Here is a 13,639-nt window from a genome sequence, read left to right as displayed (position 1 = left end):
TGGTGTCAATTGCATGCTTTTAACTTTTCTTAAGTTTTTGAAGAACACATGCATTGAGTTTCTTTCTTGTTCTTCATGATCTTCAAGTTGTTCTTGACAAGTCTTCTTGTTTGATCTTCATATTTTCTTGTTTTGTGTCTTTTGTTATTTTTCATATCCATTTTTGCATTCATAGTGTCTAAACATGAAAAATCTCAAAGTTTGGTGTCTTGCATATTTTTCTTTTCTTAAAAAAATTTTCAAAAATAAGTTCTTGGTGTTCATCTTAACATTCAAAGTATTCTTGGTGTTCATCTTGACATTCATAGTGTTCTTGCATGCATCATGTGTTTTGATTCATAATCTTCATGTTTTGAGTCGTTTTGTTGTTTTTCTCTTTCATCATTAAAAATTCAAAAATAAAAAAAAATATCTTCTCCTTTTTCTTCTCATCAAATTCGAAAATTTGAGTTGACTTTTTCAAAAAATTTTTAAAATCTTGTTATTTCTTATGAGTCAAATCAAATTTTCAATTTAAAAATCCTATCTTTTTCAAATCTTTTTCAAAAAATCAAATCTTTTTCATTTTTCTTTTATGATTTTCGAAAACTTCAAATTGATTTTCAAAATCTTTTTCTTTCATATTTTCAAAAATTAATGCTAACAATTAATATGATTGATTCAAAATTTTTAAGTTTGTTACTTGCCTAGTAAGAAAGGTTCAATCTTTAAACTTTAGACTCATATCTTTTTAGTTTCTTGTTAGTCAAGTAATCAACTTTAATTTCAAAATTAAATCTTTTAAATTTCTTTTTCAAATCTTTTTCAAAATAAGTTTCAATCACATCTTTTCAAAATCAATTTCAAAATCTTTTCTAACTTCTCTTCTAACCTCTTTTCTTTTCAAAAATTGATTTTTAAATCTTTTTCAAACTAATCCTATCTTTTTGTTTGATTCTTATCTCTTTTCAAAACTACATAACTAATTCTATCTCTAATTTTCGAAAATCACCTTCATCTTTTTCAAAATTCCTTTTTAAATTATTGTTTTAAATTTAATTTAATTTGATTTAATTTTTACTTTCTTAATTTTCAAATTTTTAATTTTAATTCTAATTTAAAAACAAAAATACTTTTATTTTATTTTATCTAATTTTCGAAAATTCTTCTCCCTCACCTCCTTCTATTTATTTATTTATTTACTAACACTTCTCTTCATCTAAGAATTCGAACCTACTCCTCACCCTTGTGTTTGGATTCTCCTTCTTCTATTCATATCTTCTTCTACTCACATAAAGGAATCTCTATACTGTGACATAGAGGATTCCATATTTTCTGTTCTCTTCTTTTTCATATGAGCAGGAACAAGGATAAGGACATTCTTGTTGAAGCTGATCCCGAACCTGAAAGAACTCTGAAGAGAAAGCTAAGGGAAGCTAAAGCACAACTCTCTGGAGAAAATCTGACAGAAATTTTCGAAAAAGAAGGAGACCTGGCCGAAAATAACAACAATGCAAGGAAGATGCTTGGTGACTTTACTGCACCTAATCCCAATTTACATGGAAGAAGCATCTCAATCCCTGCCATTGGATCAAACAATTGTGAGCTGAAAGCTCAATTAGTTTCTCTGATGCAACAGAATTGCAAGTTTTATGGACTTCCATCCGAAGATCCCTTTTAGTTCTTAACTGAATTCTTGCAGATCTGTGATACTGTTAAGACCAATGGGGTTGATCCCGAGGTCTACAGGCTTATGCTTTTCCCATTTGCTGTAAGAGATAGAACTAGAATATGGTTGGACTCTCAACCTAAAGACAGCCTGAACTCTTGGGATAAGCTGGTCACGGCTTTCTTAGCCAAGTTCTTTCCTCCTCAAAAGCTTAGCAAGCTTAGAATGGATGTTCAAACCTTCAGACAGAAGCAAGGTGAATCCCTCTATGAAGCTTAGGAGAGATACAAGGAACTGACCAAAAAGTGTCCTTCTGACATGCTTTCAAAATGGACCATCCTGGATATATTCTATGATGGTCTGTCTGAATTATCTAAAATGTCACTGGACCATTCTGCAGGTGGATCCATTCACTTAAAGAAAACGCTTGCAGAAGCTCAAGAACTCATTGACATGGTTGCAAATAACCAGTTCATGTACACTTCTGAAAGGAATCCTGTGAGTAATGGGACGCCTCAGAGGAAGAGAGTTCTTGAAATTGATACTCTGAATGCCATATTGGCTCAAAACAAAATATTGACTCAGCAAGTCAATATGATCTCTCAGAGTCTGAATGGATTGAAGGAATCATCCAACAGTACTAAAGAGGCATCTTTTGAAGAAGAAGCTTATGATCCTGAGAATCCTGCAATAGCAGAGGTGAATTACATGGGTGAAACCTATGGAAACACCTATAATCCCTCATGGAGAAATCATCCAAATTTTTCATGGAAGGATCAAAAAAAGCCTCAATAAGGCTTTAATAATGGTGGAAGAAACAGGTTTAGCAATAGCAGCCTTTTCCATCATTCACTCAGCAACAGACAGAGAATTCTTAGCAGAATCCATCTAGCTTAGTGATGAGCGGATAATTTGTACGCTTTTTGACATTGTTTTTAGTATGTTTTTAGTAGGATCTAGTTACTTTTAGGGATGTTTTCATTAGTTTTTATGTTAAATTCACATTTCTGGACTTTACTATGAGTTTGTGTGTTTTTTTGTGATTTCAGGTATTTTCTGGCTGAAATTGAGGGACTTGAGCAAAAATCAGATTCAGAGGTTGAAGAAGGACTGCTGATGCTGTTGGATTCTGACCTCCCTGCACTCAAAATGGATTTTCTAGAGCTACAGAATTTGAAATGGCGCGCTTCTAATTGCGTTGGAAAGTAGACATCCAGAGCTTTCCAGAAATGTATAATAGTCCATACTTTGCCCAAGTTTAGACGACGCAAACTGGCGTTCAACGCCAGCTCTCTGCCCAATTCTCCAGAAAGGGATCAAAAACCAGAGTTGAACGCCAGAAATGGATCAAAACCTGGCGTTCAACTCCACAAATGGCCTCTTCACGTGGAAAGTTAAAGCTCAGCCCAAGCACACACCAAGTGGGCCCCGGAAGTGGATTTATGCATCAATTACTTACTTCTGTAAACCCTAGTAGCTAGTTTATTATAAATAGGACCTCTTACTATTGTATGAGACATCTTTTGATCATTTTTAGATCTCTAGACCTCCATGGGAGGCTGGCCATTCGGCCATGCTTACCCTCTATTCACTTATGTATTTTCAACGGTAGAGTTTCTACACTCCATAGCTTAAGGTGTGGAGCTCTGCTGTTCCTCAAAGATTAATGCAAAGTACTACTGTTTTCTATTCAATTCATCTTATTTCGCTTCTAAGATATTTATTTGCACTTCAACCTGAATGTGATGAACGTGACAATCATCATCATTCCCTATGAACGCATGCCTGACAACCACTCCGTTCTACCTTCGACTGAATGAGTATCTCTTAGATCTCTTAATCAGAATCTTCGTGGTGTAAGCTAGAATGATGGCAGCATTCAAGAGAATCCGGAAAGTCTAAACCTTGTCTGTGGTATTCCGAGTAGGATTCAATGATTGAATGACTGTGACGAGCTTCAAACTCGCGATTGCTGGGCGTAGTGACAGAACGCAAAAGGATAGTAAATCCTATTCCAGCATGATCGAGAACCGACAGATGAATAGTCGTGCCGTGACAGGGTGTGTTGATCATTTTCACTGAGAGGATAAGATGAAACCATTGACAAGGGTGATGCCTCCAGACAATTAGCCATGCCATGACAGGGCATTTGGATCATTTTCCCGAGAGAAGACCGAAAGTAGCCATTGACAATGGTGATATATCACATAAAGCCAACCATGGAAAGGAGTAAGACTGATTGGATGAAGATAGCAGGAAAGCAGAGGTTCAGAGGAACGAAAGCATCTCTATTTACTTATCTGAAATTCTCACCAATGATTTACATAAGTATTTCTATCCTTATTTTATTATTTAATTTCGAAAACCGCATTACTATTTTATATCCGCCTGACTGAGATTTACAAGGTGACCATAGCTTGCTTCATACCAACAATCTCCGTGGGATTCGACCCTTACTCACATAAGGTATTACTTGGACGACCTAGTGCACTTGCTGGTTAGTTGTGCGAAGTTGTGAACCATGGTACTGGCATCATGTTTTTGCGCCATTACCAGGGAAAGAAAGAGCAATGAATTTTACATAATCAAAGTGTAGTCACAATTTCTGCGCACCAAGTTTTTGGCGCCGTTGCCGGGGATTGTTCGAGTATGGACAACTGACGGTTCATCTTGTTGCTCAGATTAGGTAATTTTCTTTTTGTTTTATTTTCAAAAAATTTTCAAAAATCTTTCAAAAATTTTTCTTTTGTTTTCGAAAAAAAAATGTTTTCAAAAATATATTTTCCTTCAGAATTTTTAAGAATGAATTCTAGTGTTTCATGAAGCATGTTGAAGCCTGGCTGGCTGTAAAGCCATGTCTAATACGACTGTAGGGCATGTCAGGCGTATTATGTCTGAGTTACATACTAAAGCTTGGCTGGCTATTAAGCCATGCCTGACCCTTTGATTGGAGCTTTAGACTAAAAAGCATAAGATTCCTAGAATTCATATTAAAGATTTTGAAATCCTTATTTTTATTTTTCAAATAATTTTTGAAAAAAAATACAAAAAAATCATAAAATCATAAAAATCAAAAATATTTTGTGTTTCTTGTTTGAGTCTTGAGTCATGTTATAATTTTGGTGTCAATTGCATGTGCATCTTGCATTTTTCGAAAATTCTCATGCATTCATAGTGTTCTTCATGATCTTCAAGTTGTTCTTGGTAAGTCTTCTTTTTTTATCTTTGCATTTGCATGTTTTGTGTCTTTTCTTGTTTTTCATATGCATTCTTGAATTCTTAGTGTCTAAGCATTAAAGAATTCTAAGTTTGGTGTCTTGCATGTTTTCCTTGCATTAAAAATTTTTCAAAAATATGTTCTTGGTGTTCATCTTGACATTCAAAGTGTTCTTGGTGTTCATCTTGACATTCATAGCATTCTTGCATGCATTCATTGTTTTAATCTAAAAATTTCATGCATTGCATCATTTTTTCTTGTTTTTCTCTCTCATCATTAAAAATTCAAAAATCAAAAAAATATCTTTCCCTTTTTCTCTCTTAAAATTTCGAAAATTAGATTTGACTTTTTCAAAAATTTTTAAAAAATCTAGTTGTTTTTATGAGTCAAATCAAATTTTCAATTAAAAATCTCATCTTTTTCAAAATCCTTTTCAAAAATCAAATCTTTTTCAAATTTCTTAGTTATTTTCGAAAATTCCAAAAATATTTTTCAAAAATCTTTTTCTTATTTTTATATCAAATTTTCGAAAATAACATAATCAATTAATGTTTTGATTCAAAAATTTCAAGTTTGTTACTTACTTGTTAAGAAAGATTCAAACTTTAAGTTCTAGAATCATATCTTGTGATTTCTTATGAATCAAGTCATTAATTGTGATTTTAAAAATCAAATCTTTTTCAAAAGCTAATTTCTATCATATCTTTTCAAAAATATCTTCTCATTATATCTTTTTCAAAAATTTGATTTCAAAATATCTTTTCTAACTTCCTAACTTCCTATCTTTTCAAAATTGATTTTCAAAATTTGTTTCAACTAACTAACTAACTTTTTGTTTGTTTCTTATCTTTTTCAAAACTACCTAACTAACTCTCTCTCTCTAATTTTCGAAAATATCTTCCCCCTTTTTTCAAAAATTTCTTTTTAATTAACTAATTATTTTTTTATTTGAATTTTCGAAAAACTACTAACCTTTTTCAAAACTATTTTTGAAAATCACTAACTCTTTTTCAAAAATTATTTTCGAAAATCCTTCTCCCTCATCTCCTTCTATTTATTTATTCATCTACTAACATTTCTCCCTCACCCACCAAAAATCCGAACCCTTTCTCTCTTTCTGAGTTCAGATTTTTCTCTTCTTCTTTTCTTCTACTAATAATAAGGAACCTCTTTACTGTGACATAGAGGATTCCCTCTTCTTTTCTTTTTCTCTTTTCTTTCTTATGAGCAGGGACAGAGAAAAAGGCATTCTTGTTGAAGCTGATCCAGAACCTGAAAGGACTCTGAAGAGGAAACTAAGAGAAGCTAAATTACAACAATCTAGAGACAACTTGATTGAAAATTTCGAACAAGTAAAATTTCGCTTGGTGACTTTACTGCACCTAATTCCAATTTACATGGAAGAAGCATCTCCATTCCTTCCATTGGAGCAAACAACTTTGAGCTGAAACCTCAATTAGTTTCTCTGATGCAGCAGAACTGCAAGTTTCATGGACTTCCATCTGAAGATCCTTTTCAGTTCTTAACTGAATTCTTACAGATATGTGATACTGTTAAGACTAATGGAGTAGATCCTGAAGTCTACAGGCTCATGCTTTTCCCGTTTGCTGTAAGAGACAGAGCTAGAATATGGAAACTATCAACCTAAAGACAGCCTGAACTCTTGGGATAAGCTGGTCACGGCTTTCTTAGCCAAGTTCTTTCCTCCTCAAAAGCTGAGCAAGCTTAGAGTGGATGTTCAAACCTTCAAACAGAAAGAAGGTGAATCCCTCTATGAAGCCTGGGAGAGATACTAAGGACTGACCAAAAAGTGTCCTACTGACATGCTTTCAGAATGGACCATCCTGGATATATTCTATGATGGTTTATCTGAGCTATCAAAGATATCATTGGATACCTCTGCAGGTGGATCCATTCACCTAAAGAAAACGCCTGCAGAAGCTCAAGAACTCATTGACATGGTTGCTAATAACCAGTTCATGTACACTTCTGAGAGGAATCCTGTGAGTAATGGGACGCCTATGAAGAAGGGAGTTCTTGAAGTTGATACTCTGAATGCCATATTGGCTCAGAACAAAATATTGACTCAGCAAGTCAATATGATTTCTCAGAGTCTGAATGGAATGCAAGCTGCATCCAACAGTACTCAAGAGGCATCTTCTGAAGAAGAAGCTTATGATCCTGAAAACCCTGCAATAGCAGAGGTAAATTACATGGGTGAACCTTATGGAAACACCTATAATTCATCATGGAGAAATCATCCAAATTTCTCATGGAAGGATCAAAAGCATCAACAAGGCTTTAATAATGGTGGAAGAAACAGGTTTAGCAATAGCAAGCCTTTTCCATCATCCACTCAGCAACAGACAGAGAATTCTGAGCAGAATCCATCTAGCTTAGCAAACTTAGTCTCTGATCTATCTAAGGTCAATGTGAGTTTCATGAATGAAACAAGGTCTTCCATTAGAAATTTGGAAGCACAAGTGTGCCAGTTGAGTCAAAGAATCACTGAAATCCCTCCTAGTACTCTCCCAAGCAATACAGAAGAGAATCCAAAAGGAGAGTGCAAGGCCATTGACATAACCAAAATGGCCGAACCCAATGAGGGAGAGGAGGACGTGAATCCCAAGGAGGAAGACCTCCTGGGACGTCCAGTGGTCAATAAGGAGCTTCCCTCTGAGGAACCAAAGGACTCTAAGGCTCATCTAGAGACCATAGAGATTCCATTGAACCTCCTTATGCCCTTCATGAGCTCTGATGAGTACTCCTCTTCTGAAGAGAATGAGGATGTTACTGAAGAGCAAACTGCCAAGTTTCTTGGTGCAATCATGAAGCTGAATGCCAAATTATTTGGTATTGAGACTTGAGAAGATGAACCTCCCTTGTTCACCAATGAACTAAGTGATCTGGATCAACTGACATTGCCTCAGAAGAAACAGGATCCTGGAAAGTTCATAATACCTTGTACCATAGGCACCATGACCTTTAAGGCTCTGTGTGACCTTGGTTCAGGAATAAACCTCATGCCCCTCTCTGTAATAGAGAAACTGGGAATCTATGGGGTGTAAGCTGCTAAAATCTCATTAGAGATGGCAGACAATTCAAGAAAACAGGCTTATGGACAAGTAGAGGACGTGTTAGTAAAGGTTGAAGGCCTTTACATCCCTGCTGATTTCATAGTCTTGGATACTGGAAAGGAAGAGGATGAATCCATCATCCTAGGAAGACCTTTCCTGGCCACAGCAAGAGCTGTGATTGATGTGGACAGAGGAGAATTGATCCTTCAATTAAATGAGGATAACCTTGTGTTTACAACTCAAGGATCTCTCTCTGCATCCATGGAGAGGAAGCATAAAAAGCTTCTCTAAAAGCAGAGTCAAACAAAGCCCCCACAGTCAAACTCTAAGTTTGGTGTTGGGAGGCCACAACCAAACTCTAAGTTTGGTGTTAAACTCCCATATCCAAACTCTAAGTTTGGTGTTGGAGAGTCTCAACAAAGCTCTGCACATCTGTGAGGCTCCATGAGAGCCCACTGTCAAGCTACTGACATTAAAGAAGCGCTTGTTGGAAGGCAACCCAATTTTTATCTAACTATATATTTCTTAGTTATATGTCTTTATAGGTTCATGATCATGTGGAGACACAAAATAAATATAAAAATTGAAAACGGAATCAAAAACAGCAGAAGAAAAATCACACCCTGGAGGAAGCATCTACCTGGCGTTCAACGCCAGAACAGAGCATGGTTCTGGCGCTGAACGCCCAAAATGGGCAACATCCTGGCGTTCAACGCCAGAAATGGCAACAAATGGGCGTTGAATGCCCAAAATGGGCACCAACCTGGCGCTGAACGCCCAGAGTTGTGTGCAAGGACATTTTGCATGCCTAAATTGGTGCAGGAATGTAAATGCCTTGACACCTCAAGATCTGTGGACCCCACAGAATCATCTCAGGATCTGTGGACCCACAGGATCATCTCAGGATCTATGAATCTCACAGGATCCCCACCCACCTCACCCTCTATCTCGCCATTCATGACCATCCCTTCTGTTTTCCATCCACCACTCACATCCATACACACATCCCTCCATCTCCTCCATATCTTCTTCTTCTTCTATTCCTTCTTCTTTTGCTCGAGGGCGAGCAACATTCTAAGTTTGGTGTGGTAAAAGCATAAGCTTTTTTGTTTTTTCATTACCATTGATGACACCTAAACCTCTAAAAGAGGGGAAGGGAAGACAAAGGCTTCCACCTTCGAGTCATGGGAGATGGAAAGATTCATCTCAAGGGTCTATAGCTCAGTGGTAGAACATGTGGCTGCAAATCAAGAAATCCCTGAGATACCTCAGGGGATGCACTTCCCTCCACATAAATATTAGGAGCAAATCAACACCTCCCTAGGAGAATTAAGTTCCAACATGGGACAATTAAGGGTGGAACATCAAGAGCACTCCATCATCCTTCATGAAATAAGAGAAGATCAAAAAAGCAATGAGCGAGGAGCAACAAAGACAAGGAAGAGACATAGAAGAGCTCAAGGACATCATTGGTTCCTCAAGAAGGAAACGCCACCATCACTAAGGTGGATTCATTCCTTGTTCTTATTTCTTCTGTTTTTCGTTTTCTATGTTATGTGCTTATCTGTGTTTGTGTCTTCATTACATGATCATTAGTAGTTAGTAACTATGTCTTAAAAGTTATGAATGTCCTATGAATCCATCACCTCTCTTAAATGAAAAATGTTTTAATTCAAAAGAACAAGAAGTACATGAGTTTCGAATTTATCCTTGAACTTAGTTTAATTATATTGATGTGGTGACAATGCTTCTTGTTTTCTGAATGTATGCTTAAACAGTGCATATGTCTTTTGAAGTTGTTGTTTAAGAATGTTAAATATGTTGGCTCTTGAAAGAATGATGACTAGGAGACATGTTATTTGATAATCTGAAAAATCATAAAAATGATTCTTGAAGCAAGAAAAAGCAGCAAAAAATAAAGCTTGCAGAAAAAAAAATAAATAGGCGAAAAAAAATAGAAAGAAAAAGAAAAAAGCAAGCAGAAAAAGCCAAAAGCTCTTAAAACCAAGAGGCAAGAGCAAAAAGCCAATAGCCCTTAAAACCAAAAGGTAAGGGTAAATAAAAAGGATCCAAGGCTTTGAGCATCAGTGGATTGGAGGGCCTAAAGGAATAAAATCTTGGCCTAAGCGGCTAAACCAAGCTGTCCCTAACCATGTGCTTGTGGCGTGAAGGTGTCAAGTGAAAACTTGAGACTGAGCAGTTAAAATCAAGGTCCAAAGCAAAAAAAGAGTGTGCTTAAGAACCCTGGACACCTCTAATTGGGGACTTTAGCAAAGCTGAGTCATAATCTGAAAAGGTTCACCCAGTTATGTGTCTGTGGCATTTATGTATCCGGTGGTAATACTGGAAAATAAAGTGCTTAGGGCCACGGCCAAGACTCATAAAGTAGCTGTGTTCAAGAATCAACATACTGAACTAGGAGAATCAATAACACTATCTGAACTCTGAGTTCCTATAGATGCCAATCATTCTGAACTTCAATGGATAAAGTGAGATGTCAAAACTATTCAAGAGGCAAAAAGCTACAAGTCCCGCTCATATGATTGGAGCTAAGTTTCATTGATATTTTGAAATTTATAGTATATTTTCTTCTTTTTATCCTATTTGATTTTAAGTTGCTTAGGGACAAGCAACAATTTAAGTTTGGTGTTGTGATGAGCGGATAATTTATACACTTTTTGGCATTGTTTTTACATAGTTTTCAATATAATTTAGTTAGTTTTTAGTATATTTTTATTAGTTTTTAAATAAAAATCACATTTCTAGACTTTACTATGAGTTTGTGTGTTTTTCTGTGATTTCAGGTATTTTCTGGCTGAAGTTGAGGGACTTGAGCAAAAATCAGATTCAGAGGTTGGAGAAGGACTGCAGATGCTGCTGGATTCTGACCTCCCTGCACTCAAAGTGGATTTTCTGGAGCTACAAAACTCCAAATGGTGCGCTCTCAATTGCATTGGACAGTAGACATCCAGGGCTTTCCAGCAATATATAATAGTTCATATTTTTTCCGAGTTTAGACGACGCAAACTGGCGTTCAATGCTAGTTCCATGCTGCATTCTGGAGTTAAACGCCAGAAATAGGTTGCAAAGTGGAGTTAAACGCCAGAAACAGGTTACAAACTAGCGTTCAACTCCAAGAAAAGCCTCTACACGTGTAAAGCTCAATACTCAGCCCAAGCACACACCAAGTGGGCCCCAGAAGTGGATTTCTGCATCATTTACTCATTTCTGTAAACCCTAGTAACTAGTTTAGCATAAATAGGACTTTTTACTATTGTATTTATATATTTGGATCATCTTTGGATTATCTTTTGATCCTTTGATCATGTTAAGGGGGCTGGCCTCTCGGCCATGCCTGGACCTTCATCACTTATGTATTTTCAACAGTAGAGTTTCTACACACCATAGATTAAGGTGTGGAGCTCTGCTGTTCTTCATGAATTAATACAAAGTACTATTGTTTTTCTATTCAATTCAAGCTTATTCCGATTCTAAGATATTCATTCGCACCTCAATATGAATGTGATGATCGTGACAGTCATCATCATTCCCAACCTATGAACGCGTGCCTAACAACCACTTCCGTTCTACCTTAGATTGAATGAGTATCTCTGGGATTCCTTAATCAGAATCTTTGTGGTATAAGTTAGAATCCATGGACGGCCATTCTTGAGATCTGGAAAGTCTAAACCTTGTCTGTGGTATTCCGAGTAGGATCTGGGAAGGGATGGCTACGATGAGCTTCAAACTCGCGAGTGCTGGGCATAGTGACAGACGCAAAAGGATCAATGGATCCTATTCCAGTATGATCGAGAACCGACAGATGATTAGCCATGCAGTGACAGCGCATTAGACCATTTTCACTGAGAGGATACGATGTAGCCATTGACAACGGTGATGCCTAACATACAGCTTGCCATAGAAAGGAGTACGAATGATTGGATGAAGACAATAGGAAAGCAGAGGTTCAGGAGGAACAAGCATCTTCATACGCTTATCTGAAACTCTCACCAATGAATTACATAAGTATCTCTATCTTTAATTTATGTTTTATTTATCTTTTAATTATTAAATCCCCATAATCCATTGAATCTGCCTGACTGAGATTTACAAGGTGACCATAGCTTGCTTCAAGCCAACAATCTCCGTGGGATCGACCCTTACTCACGTAAGGTTTATTACTTGGACGACCCAGTGCACTTGCTGGTTAGTTGTGCGAAGTTGTGACAAAGAACTAAGATTATGAACATGCGTATTGAGTTTTTAGCGCCGTTACCAAGGAATGGAACCGTCACGATTTCTGCGCACCAATGATCATATGCAATAGTCAGAACAGAGACAGAATTTTTCAAGCAGTGAAAACAGAACACTCTAGATGGAGTGTTATTAAAAGTTGAATACCAGCCAGGGGGCAGACCTTGGGTGTTCAAACGCCAATGCAGAGGGCAAAGAATTTGAATTCCCTAGCCTTTCAGGACCAGTGGGTCCCACAGCATCTTCACCTACCATACTTACTTTCACACTTTTCCATACACACTTCCCTATAAACCATAGCCCAATCACATCCATATCACTTCCCCAAAACCATCATAACACCCACCAAGCCCCTCCCACTTCAAAAAATCAAATTTCCCACCCAAAACCCAACCCATGGCCGAACCCTAACCTATCCCACTTCCTATAAATACCACTCTTCATACCCTTTCATACACACACATCTCATATACACTCATAAGCCCCACGCCGAGCTCTCTCTCTTGCTCTATCTTCCTCTATTTTTTTTCTACTCCATTCTTCGCTTTTCTTTATTTTTGCTCGAGGACAAGTAAATTTTTAAGTTTGGTGTTGGAAAAGCCTAGCTTTTTTCTTTTTATTACCATTCGTGGCATCCAAAGTTGGAGAACCCTCTAGAAAGAAGAAAGGAATGGCAGTAGCCACCTCCTCTGAATCTTGGGAGATGGAGACATTCATCACCAAAGCCCACTAAGACCACTTCTATGAAGTAGTGGCAGAGAAGAAAGTGATCCCTGAGGTACCTTTCAAGCTCAAGAAGAATGAGTATTCGGAGATCAAAAGAAAGATCCGGAGAAGAGGTTGGGAAGTCCTAACCAATCCCATTCAAGATGTTGGGATTCTAATGGTGCAAGAGTTCTATGCTAATGCATGGGTTACTAAAAACCATGACACTAGTGTAAACCCAGATCCAAGGAATTAGATCACCATGGTCCGAGGGAGAATCTTAGATTTTAGCCCGGAAAGTGTGAGGTTAGCGTTCAACTTGCCTTTGATGCATGGGGACCCACATCCTTACACTAGGAGAGTCAACTTTGATCAATGATTGGATCAGGTGCTCTCATATATCTGCATGGAAGGAGTACAGTGGAAAAGGGATTCCCAAGGCAAGCCCATTCAACTAAGAAGGCTTGACCTCAAGCACATAGCTAGAGGATGGTTGCAATTCATCCAACGTTCCATCATCCCTACTAGCAATCGGTCAGAAGTGATTGTTGACAGAGCCATCATGATCCATTGCATCATGATTGGAAGTGAGGTGGAAGTACATAAGGTGATTCCTCAAAAATTGTACAAGATAGCTAAGAAGCCTTCCACTAATGTAAGGTTGGCATTCGCACACCTCATCTGCCTTCTATGCAATTTAACTGGAATTGTCATAGAAGGTTATATCTCCATTGGGGA

At 37.2% G+C, this 13,639-nt stretch overlaps 2 non-coding genes across 2 annotated transcripts; both read right to left on the bottom strand.

Moving 5' to 3' along the window:
- Window positions 1-1,864: 1,864 nt before the first annotated feature.
- Window positions 1,865-1,972, bottom strand: LOC112739242 (small nucleolar RNA R71). The gene has a single exon (XR_003170178.1). It is a non-coding gene; the product is annotated as a small nucleolar RNA R71 (small nucleolar RNA).
- Window positions 1,973-6,586: 4,614 nt separating this feature from the next.
- LOC112738489 (small nucleolar RNA R71) lies at window positions 6,587-6,694 on the bottom strand. Its single transcript, XR_003169447.1, has one exon. It is a non-coding gene; the product is annotated as a small nucleolar RNA R71 (small nucleolar RNA).
- Between the last annotated feature and the right edge of the window lie 6,945 nt (window positions 6,695-13,639).

The sequence above is a fragment of the Arachis hypogaea genome, chromosome 13 (assembly GCF_003086295.3).
Source record: "Arachis hypogaea cultivar Tifrunner chromosome 13, arahy.Tifrunner.gnm2.J5K5, whole genome shotgun sequence".
Classification (NCBI taxonomy): domain Eukaryota; kingdom Viridiplantae; phylum Streptophyta; class Magnoliopsida; order Fabales; family Fabaceae; genus Arachis; species Arachis hypogaea.
Note: the sequence above shows the minus strand (reverse complement) of the source record. Positions and strands in the feature narration are given on the sequence as shown.